The 10,625-nt window shown below is 41.9% G+C and overlaps 1 long non-coding RNA gene across 1 annotated transcript; it reads left to right on the forward strand.

Moving 5' to 3' along the window:
• The first annotated feature begins 1,725 nt into the window (after positions 1-1,725).
• Positions 1,726-9,444, forward strand: LOC116662078. Its single transcript, XR_004318072.1, has 3 exons — positions 1,726-2,156; positions 5,924-6,026; positions 8,868-9,444. It is a non-coding gene; the product is annotated as an uncharacterized LOC116662078 (long non-coding RNA).
• The last annotated feature ends 1,181 nt before the right edge of the window (positions 9,445-10,625 follow it).

The raw sequence follows: 10,625 nt of genomic DNA on the forward strand, positions 1-10,625 counted from the left end.
GTTTCTCCATATCCTTGTCAACACTTGCTATTATCTGTGTTTTTAATTATAGCCATCCTAGCAGATGTAAAGTGATATCTCACTGTGGTTTTGATTTGCATTTCTCTAGTAACTAATGATGTTCAGCATCTTTTCATATGTTTATCAGCCATTTGTATACCTTCTTTGGAGAAAAGTCTAATCAAATCCTTTGCCCATCTTAAAATTGGGTTAACTTTTTATTATTGAGTTGTAAGTTTTTTATATATTCTGGATCCAAGTCCCTTAACAGATATATGACTTGTAAATATTTTCTCCCATTCTATGGGTTAGTTTTTCACTTTCTTGATGGTGTCCTTTGAAGCACAAACATTTTTAATTTTGATGAAATCCAATTTATCAAGTTTTTTCTTTTGTCACTTGTACTTTTGGTATTATGTTTAAGGAGACTTTCGGGAACCACATCGTTTGATCTTCACATTCTTGGTGCCAAGCACAGAGCCTGGCATATAGCAGGCACACAGTGTTTGTGAACCGGGATGACATATCTTTATCGGAACTTGGGAATTTATTGAGCACTGTATCATTTATCTATTACAGTGTAATAAATGACCTTAATTTAGCACTTTAAAACCACAAACATTTTATTTTGCTTATGATTCAATGAGTTAGTTGGGCAGTCCTTCTGATCTGGACAGGCTTATGTGTCTGTGTTCAGCTTATAGTTTGGCAGGTGGTTGAATGATCTAGGATGGCCTCACTCACATGTCTGGTGAATGGTAGACTGTCAGATGGGGTGCCTTTGTTCTCTGTGTAGCCTTTCACCCACTAGCAGGCTAGCTCATGGTCATGTTAGAGTTCCAATTCTAAGCCCCAACACCTAAGCACTTTTCAAGTCTCTGCTTGTATCACATTTGCTCATGTCCCATTGACCAAAGCTATTTACATAGCCAAGCCTAGATTTGAGAGCTGGAGAAATAGACTCCAGCTCTTATGAGAAGGGAAGAATTTGTGGCCATTTCTGCAATTTACCACAAGCATCTTTGATGCTCCTACATCATTAGGCTCTTATGGAGGATGTAAAAGAAGATCCTCTCCTCCTTTCAAGGAGTTTACATGTCACTGTGGGCATTCATTCATTCAACCAGTGTTTACTAGAAATGTGTTTTTGTAATTTCAAAGTAGGTTTGCATCAGTCAGGGTTCAACCAGAGACATCTAAACAATAGGAGACATATATTAAGGGATTTGGTGCAGGGAATTACCTTGTGCAGTTATGGGGCTGGCTAGGCAAGTCTGAAATCCACAGGGCAGGCCCTCAAGAAGAGCAGGCTGGAACTCCCGGGCATGGGCTAAAGCTGCAGACTGCAGGCAGAATTTCTTCTTCCAGGAAACCCCAGCCCTGCTCTTAAGGCCTTTCACCTGATTGAATCAGGGTCAACCAGGTTATCTAAACTAATCTCCCTTATTTAAAGTTAACTGAAAAAAAATAAAGTTAACTGATTATGGACTTTAATCACATCTAGAAAATACCTTCACACAGCACCTAGATTAGCATTTAATTGAGTAACTGGAGACTGTAACCTAGCCAAGCTGACACAAAACTGAACATCACATGAACTGATTGCACAATTCTGTAAATTTACTAAAAACCACTGTAATGTTAAGTGGGTGAATTATATAGTATGTGAAATATATCTTAATAAAGCTGTAAAAAAAAAGTGGCTTAATTCTACGCTGTGGGAGATCTAGTTTAAAAAATAAACGTGGGCTTAAAAAAAAAAGTCTTATTATGAATGTGTTTGACTCAGTCTGGGAAGGCAGAACAGAAGCTATAATCCAAGAGAAATGTGGCCTAACTCACCCTGAGCCTGGCACTATTCTGTCCCCTCAACCAGAAGTCAGAGCAATTTCTCCATTACTCACTGCCTCTGTGCCATGGATCAGTTAATGTTTACACTCAGCAGCTGGTCACCAGAGGAGACAGATGCTGGGAGAGTCAAAGAGCACAGTCTGTGCTGAGAGCCCAGGAGGACTCTTGGGCCTAGGGGCTGGTTTGGGGATGTAGGACCTGGCGCCACTTAATATAAACCATGTCACCTCCCATTAGCTCTCTGTCTTCTCTGCACTCAAGTGGCTCTAGCCTGTGGGCAGCTGTGAGAGCTCAGCTACAGACAAGTAAGTAGGTGGTGGGTTAAAAAAAAAAAAGTGTGGTAAGGGCTAGCCATGTTCCTGGGATGTGGAGCAGAGTGAGATCATTCTGGGCTGGACTAGCTTGGAGGAAGCCCATGGGAAAGGAAAGAGGAAAAAACATGGATGCAAATGGGACGGGAGGGAGGGCACACGTCAGAACTGGGAACAAACAAAAGGCGGGGAGGGAAGAGGCTGGGCTGACTGGAACAGAGTGTCCTGGAGAGGTGGGTGCAGGCCAGGGAGGCACTTGAAGAACAGACAGAGGAATGGGGACGGGCTGCCAGCAAACCAGTGGCATCCAAAGTAGGGGTGTGCACCTCAAGGAGTGGTCAAGACAATCTACTGCAGCGGGGAAGGAAGTACGGTAACTTCTCCTGGATTTATTTTGCACCCAAAGAATAAGAAAATAAACTCAACTAGAAGGTAACATATGGATTAATGCCACCACCCTCTGCCTGTCTGGAGGTCAGACAGTCACAAGACAAGAAAACTCAAATTATTTTGAAGACAGAGTGGGAATTCCTCAGTTGAAGGAATGATAAGACTCATCATTTGCTTTCAGCATTTGGCAACGTCTGGAAGTTTCTTTCCTGCCTGGTTCAAGTGTCTTTACAGATTCTAGTCTCCAGTTATAATGAAACCAAGCCTCATAAAATAAATAGGTGACTTGGAAGAATCCCACAAGGGAAACCCTGATTGGAAATAATAGTAATAAGGCAAGAGGAATCAGACAACCAGAAAATGTTAGAGTTCCCCTCCAAACAGTGCAACAAATGATACATTTCTCCTCCTTCTAGAAACTTCTTTGTCCATTACAGTTAAAGTCAAAACAATGATTCATCTATTTAGATCTGAAAAGAAGTTGTTCAAAGAACTCAAAATTATCCATGTAGCTAGCAAAAATATGGATATAGGGAGAGGGTATAGGTCAGTGGTAGAGCACATGCTTAACATGCACAAGGTCCTGGGTTCAATCCAGTACCTCCATTAAAACAAACAACAAACAAACAAACCTAATGGCCTACTCCCCCCTAAAAATATGGGTAGAAAGCTTGCCCAAGGTATAGCTCAGAACTTAATATACTGGTTAATGAAAGTATATCATTTATAAATAAACAAGTATGAATATAATTGGGGTGTGTACTAATGAAGGTATATAGGCCAAAAATTTGGAGTTCATTGCTGTAAGCAATGGGAAAGTCTATTTTCAGAGGATATTGTGTAGTATATGTAGTTCTAGGTTGGGTTCGTCTAGAAGCAGACCTGGAGACGAGGATTTGATATGAGTAGTTTGAGAGATGGACCCAAGACGCACCAGGAGGGAAGCGAGGATGTGAGACAGGCGAGGGAAAAAAACCAGTAGAGGGTAGTGAGCAGGTTATCACCGTGGGCAACCGGGGCAACTAGAAATGGGTGTGGACCCTGCCTTAGACTTGTCCCACCCAAAGGGAAAGGAAGATGGAGTATACACCACCTTCTGCCGTTCGTGGTTGACAGCCACTCCTGGGGCATTTACTCCCCATCCTGCCTGTGCTTGGCAAGCCCAAGGAAGCCCTCAGAATGACAGTCACAGGGGCTTGGAGGAGTAAGCCACTGGCATGTATGCAAATGGTAAGGGCCACGAGATACGGGTAGGGCACCCACAGTGTCTGCTACTTAGGCTCGTTTCTTGTTTGACTTTTTACAATAAGCAACATTTACTCTCTGTCTCATTATTCTTTGTTTCAAAACTTTTTACTTGTCAGACTCTGGGCAGGGCAGTGAACTCAGGCATGGGAGTCCCGAAAGCCTTGGAAATAGTGTATTTCCAAAGGCACAGAAAGAGCACATGGTCCCCCCAGCCCATTTTATAGGAGCTCCTGGGCTGCCAGGCTCCACAGAGGAAGGTGGTTTTTTATAAAACATTGCTGAGAATCCTAACATGGAACACTGCAAGAGAAAATACTGAAAGGAAGGGTTAGGGCTGGGTGTTCTCAGGGAGATTCCAGAGGTTTAGAAAGTTCAATTCAGTTAAGAATAAAACCAAGACACCCAGCTTAACCCTCGTTGAGAAGGCAAGCTGAATTAATGCCAGGTCTGTCCTAGAAGATCAGGCCATTTATGAGTTGTGATGGGCCAGCCCAGAGAGGTCTGGATGGCAAAGGAGACATTTTGAAAGACTCCAGCAGCAGAGGAGAGGGTGGACTTCGCCCATCAGCTGCTACACTAAGGCCATCCTGTCTACCAAACGGAACCTTCTATGTGCTGTTCTTGAAGCACGTGCACTTGCAGGGATAAGCAAGATCTACTCTGCTTGGCCAACCACTTTGGTGCAAGGAGAATTTCAGGGAGGTTCTGGAAGGGAGGGACTGCCATTTGGGAATTGAGTGCTAAAAAGGAAGTTCCAGAGCAGCTTGGAGAGGCCGTCAGAGACATCACTCCTGCTCCCAGCTGCCCAGGTGGGCCCAGCCTATGGGCAGGAGGAATAGGCAGCTAAACACAGAATAGACACCAGGAGCCCTCACTGGCATGTCCTCTGTGACAAGAGGCTTTACTGGGGGCAGAGAAGAGACAGCCGAAGTTTATTCCTCCCAACACTGAAAGGGTCGAAACAGAAAGAGAAGCAGAAAGGGGACTCAGGAGGACACCAAAGAGATCATCACTTCATGATTTCTTTAAGTTGTTCTATCCTTAGAATAACTTACAGGTTGTGCCACAGAGGAGTCATTTAAAATGTTGCTAACATTAGGATATTAACACAGGTGACGTGGCGGGGGTGGGGCACATTGAGCTAGTTGATACCTTAGGATCCAAAGGGAAGAGCTACAAGATACTTGGATAGAGAGGACCGATGGGAAGGAGAAGGAGTGGGCAATATGAAGACCAAAGGCCGGGAATGATGATAGCTCCTGTGCGCAGTAATGCCAGCCACGTTTCTGAAGTTAATGACCTTGATCCTCACTGCAGCCCTGAAGAGTATTAACAAATGAGGAAACGGAGTCAGAGAGAGGTTAGGTGACCAGCTGTGTTAATTCACTGGGTGCTCTGAGAAGCAGAGGCCAGGATGGGATGAGAAGTACAAGAGCGGCATGGGGGTACTGCCTGGGAGAGGCGCAGCGGAGGTAGCAGGGGAATACGGAGCATGCCTTAAGGTGGCGATGCCAGTCTGGTCCCCGTGGAGGAGAGACAGACTGACCTCTAGAAGAGTCAGCTCTAGGAAAGTCTCAGCCAGGCTGATGAGGAGTTTTTGAGCCGAGGGGGCCCGCTGGAGAAGTCCTGCACGTCCCAGGGATGGCTTGCACTAGTCCCTTGACTGTGTTTTGTTGTTGGCTGGGAGCAGCCCATGGGAAAGAGCCTAGGTGCAAATGCAGCCATGAATCCAGAGGGGCAGGAGCCAGGCCCTCAGTCAACTATGCTCCCGCAGCAGGAGGTCAGAGTGGCACCCTGTCATGGCTGCCATGATCACCTAAAATCACATGAACAGTAAATAGTGGGACTAGGATTCGAGCTGAGATCTTTCTGACTCTAAATGCCACTTTTTTTTGGCCACCGTGCTGTCTACATATGTATATAACTTGGGTACAAACTAAGCAGCATCAGAGGACTGAAGACAAAGTTCAGATGTACCACCCAGACTCCTGCAGCACAAATTTCTAAAATTGAAATCTAGCTGGTAACATGCCTTTTGATGAAGAGATCAGAAGGATGAAAGATTTTCAATCCTATGAAAATGTTTTTTTAGATTCTCACCCATTCCTCCCCATTCCTTATAGGAACACACCAAATCCACAAATATTTATTGAGCACTCACTGTGCACCAGACCCCACACTCGGGACTGGGTACACATACATGGAATTTACGGTATGGTGGGAAAGGTAAGCATTAACAAGTAATGATGAAAAATGATGGATACAGTTATGAGGGCAAGTTCAAGGTGCTTTGAGAGAGAAAGCAGGAGAGACCTAATGGAGATTGGGGCTTGGGAGGGGAATATCAAAATGTCTAGAGCAATCAATATACCAGGGAGGCGCACTGGTGTTGGTAGAAGTAAGGTCTAGCCCAAAGCATGTGTTGTTGGCTTCCTGGAGCATGACAAGAGCTGAGAGCCAGGTCGCCACACTTAAATACCCTTCTACGAGCCCGGTTTACATCTTCCAGGGGACTTAGCATATCATTTTTAGGAGAGGGTGTTATCGACTGCTATGTTTATAGCGTTTGAATTCTTAATCCTTTGCAGTCAATTTGAAAACATATTAATAAAATAAACATACCACATTGTTCTAAGCTTATTTTTTTCCTCTGAGAATAAACTAGGTTTAAGCTTCCTATCAGCTGGCTATTCAGCTATCACAGTGCAATGATTAAAACCCATGTATTTCGTGTTGCCAGCTGGTAAGGCGCAGGGGGTGCTCTCAGATTATACTGTTGGAAGGCTGTAAAGCTCTCCTATCTCCCGGTTACAAAAATGTTTGCCTTTTGCTTGACTAACTGATTTTGAGGCTCACTTGTTATACTGCTTATTCAGGTTAAAAATCATTAAACAAAATGACAGCTCTTGCTTTAAGAGACCACCACCTAAAAAGCCAAAATGCTTCTTGCTACTGAATGCTCATCAGTTCTTCTATTAAAAATAATTCGTATCCCATATGGAAGCCCACGAGGCCAAGCTTTTCTTAAACAGGCTCAAAACACTTACCAATCATCACCTCGTTAATCCTCACACTTCTCCCCGTTAAACAGGGGCAAGTGTCATGACATCACGCTGTGCCAAAACCAGAAAGAGTGTAGCTCGGTGGGCAATTAGAGGTCTCACGGGAACAAACAGGGCACTCAGTTCCCACTGAGGTATCAAGGTTGAATCGGAGAACAATAGAGTATTAAAGCTAGAATTTTCTGTAAAGATGGAGAGGCAGAGCTTAAGAGCAAGTGCTCTGGTGTTAGACCGCGCTCTCCTTGATTGACAGCTCTGATTTTTACTCCCTAGGGCAAGGCTCTGAACCCCTTTAGACTCAGTGTCCTTAGCCATAAAATGAAACTAATGAAAGTACCTGCTTCCTAGTGTGGGTGTAAGGATTAAATGAGATGGCGCACATGCAGCGCTTAGCAGAGCGCTCAATAAATGGTAGCTTATTATTAGGCTCAAGATCAGTTTTCCAAGGATTTTAGAGATGAGGCTACTGAAGGCAGACAGGCTGCCCAAGGTACCAGAGTTAGTTACGGACAGGTTTAACGTAGGGGAAACAACTAAACCTTGTCCTTCTAGTGACAAATTAGTGAAAGGAGTTTGGCAATGATATTCATGACCACTAAACATGTCTTTTTTTTTTTAATGACGTATAGTTGATTTACAATGTTGTGTTAATTTCTGGTGTACACCATTGTGATTCAGTCATACAAATAAATGTATAGTCATATTCTTCTTTATTATAGGTTATTACAAGATATTGAATATAGTTCTCTTTGCTATACAGTAGGACCTTGTTGTTTATTTTGTATCTGCTAACCCCAAACTCCTAATTTATCCCTCCCCCTTCTTTCATAACTGTAAGTTTGTTTTCTATGTCTGTGAGTCTATTTCTGTTTTGTAAATGAGTTCATTTGTGTTCTTTTTTTAGATTCCACACATAAGTGATATCATATGATATGTCTCTGTCTGACTTACTTCACTCAGTGTGATAATCTCTAGGTCCATCCATGTTGCTACAAATGGCATTATTTAATTCCTTTTTATGGCTGAGTAATATTCAAACACACACACACACACACACACACACACACACACACACACCCCACATCACCTTTATCCAATCATCTGTCAATGGATGGACACTTAGGTTACTCCCATGTCTTGGCTGTTGTAAACAGTGCTGCTGTGAACATTGGGGTGCACATGTCTTTTCGAATTGGAGTTTTCTCTGGATACATGCCCAGGAGTGGGATTGCTAGATCATATATGGTAAGTCTATTTTTAGTTTTTTAAGGAATCTCCATACTGTTTTCCATACTGACTGCACCAATTTACATTCCCACCAACAATGTAGGAGGGTTCCCTTTTCTCCACACCCTCTCCAGAATTTATCATTTGTGGACTTTTTATCGATGGTCATTCTGACTGGTGTGAAGTGATACCTCATTGTAGTTTTAATTTGCATTTCTCTGATAATTAGTGATATTGAGCATCTTTTCATGTGCCTATTGGCCATCTGTATGTCTTCATTGGAGAAATGTCTGTTTAGGTCTTCTGTCCATTTTTGGATTGGGTTTTTTGTTTTTTTGTTATTGAGTTGTATGAGCTGTTTTTCTATTCTGGAACCTTGTCAGTCTCATCGTTTGCAAATATTTTTTCCCTTTCTGTAGCTTGTTTTTTTTGTTTTGTTTATGGTTTCCTTTGCTTTGCAAAAGCTTTTAAGTTTAATGAGGTCCCGTTTGTTTATTTTTGCTTCTATTTCTATTGCCCTGACAATGTCTTTTTAATTCAACACTCTTGACAGACTGGAGCAGACCTGTCTTCTCCCCATCCTCACCCTCTATAGTGGCCTGAGATTCAGAAGACCTTTCATAAGTCATATCATCTTGTTAGGCCTCCTTTCCTCCTCTTGAAAATGAGGGGTTGGCCTGACTCAACCTGGCTCAATCAGTAAGGAAATGTCACGCTCTACTACACATTAAAGACTGCTGTAAAGTTTTCAAACCCAAATTCGTTTATTTTTTTACAGTGATGATAAAGTGAGCTGGCTGCATGGACTCAGAGCTGAATGGTGCATCTAGGGTCATAAGTACTGAGGCAGAGGGATTTCTCTGGAACAGTCTCCTGGAGCATTTGGGAACTTTGCCTGCTTCTCTAGCTGTGTAGCCTCCAAGCCTGGAGCTCTGGCCCTTCCCCAGACTGTGAAAGCTATGTAAAATTTTGAATAAACTCCTTAAACTAACGAGAATAGTAGATTCTGTTGTTGGCAACTAAGAATTCTGATGGATTCAGAATAGGATATGTTTAAAATTAACCCAGTAATGTTGCCACAAGTCCCCAAAGGTTTAGAATCAATGTCTCAGAATATTTTTTTTCAAAATAAAAGTAGCTCTTTCAAACTGTAACAAAATAAGAATGTTCTTGGTTCTCCCACATGTTCATTTACCTCCAAGAATGCCAACAATCTCCAAAGTGAAGAATGGGCCATAAGCAAGGAATCTATTGAAAGAGAGACTCTGCAGTGATATTTTGCCAATACATTCTGGCTGTTTCTTCTACAGTATGTCTAAGAGCCTCATTAGAAGATGGCTGCCACTGACCAATAAGATGAGCCTCAAGTCAGACCTTTTCCTGTGCTAGTACCACCATCTCTTACTGTGAACTTTGTAATCGTGAGGCTGAACCACCATGTACAATATACTCACTGTAATCAGAAATCTCCAGAAGCCTTAACACAGTGTTCTATGTTCTGCACTGACATGATGTAAACTATTTATGGTTATCAGAAATCTCCTTAGAAGGATACGGGAATAGAAATGTCGTTGAAAACGAAAATGTCACATGCATAAATATTATAACAGATTAATCCACAAAGTCTGCCCACTTCCCTCCATTATGTAATGGACAATGGTAACTATTATACAATTACTCTACTCTTTTCTAACTCAAGGGGGAAAATAGATGGTGCCACAAATCTCGGATTTTCTGGAATGTGAATAATCTTTCTCTCTGATGAAATTTCAACTTACTTTCACAAGAACTATTTAGAGACTCATAATTTCAGTCACACATTAGTATTTTATTCTTACACTGAGGCTGCTTTTTAAAAAATCTGTACTTCAAAATCCTAAATATTCTACCCCCAAAAATCTATTGGAACTAATACACAAATTCAGCAAAGTTGCAGGATATAAAATGAACACACACAAATCAGTTGCGCTATTCACACAATAGCCAAGATGTGGAAGCAACGGAAATGTCCACTGACAAATGAATGGATAAACCAAATAGGGTATACACATATGATGCAATTTTATTCAACCTTAAAAAGGAAGGAAGTCTTATAACTTACTACAACATGGATGAACCTGGAGGTCATTCTGCTAAGTGAAATACGCCAGTCACAAAAAGACTGTATGATTCCACTTGTATGAAGTATCCAGAGTAGTCAAATTCATAGAGACAGAATGTAGAATGGTGGTTACCAGGGGCTGGGGGAAAGAAGAAAAGGAGAGTTTTTTTTTTTTAATGGGTATAGTTTCAGTTTCGTAAAGTAAAAGAGTCCTGGAGACCTGACTCCTAACAGTGTGAATATATTTGACGCTATTGAACTATACACTCTAAAAATGGTTAAGATGGTCAATCTTATGTTATGTGTTTCTTACCAAAATAAAAAAAGACCAAAAAAATGTACTTCAAAAAAATATAACATAACGGTGCACGTCAAATCCAGAGACCTCTACCATAAAAGTGTACCCTATTAGCATTTGAGAATACATCAACAAAG

The sequence above is a fragment of the Camelus ferus genome, chromosome X (genome assembly GCF_009834535.1).
Source record: "Camelus ferus isolate YT-003-E chromosome X, BCGSAC_Cfer_1.0, whole genome shotgun sequence".
NCBI lineage: Eukaryota > Metazoa > Chordata > Mammalia > Artiodactyla > Camelidae > Camelus > Camelus ferus.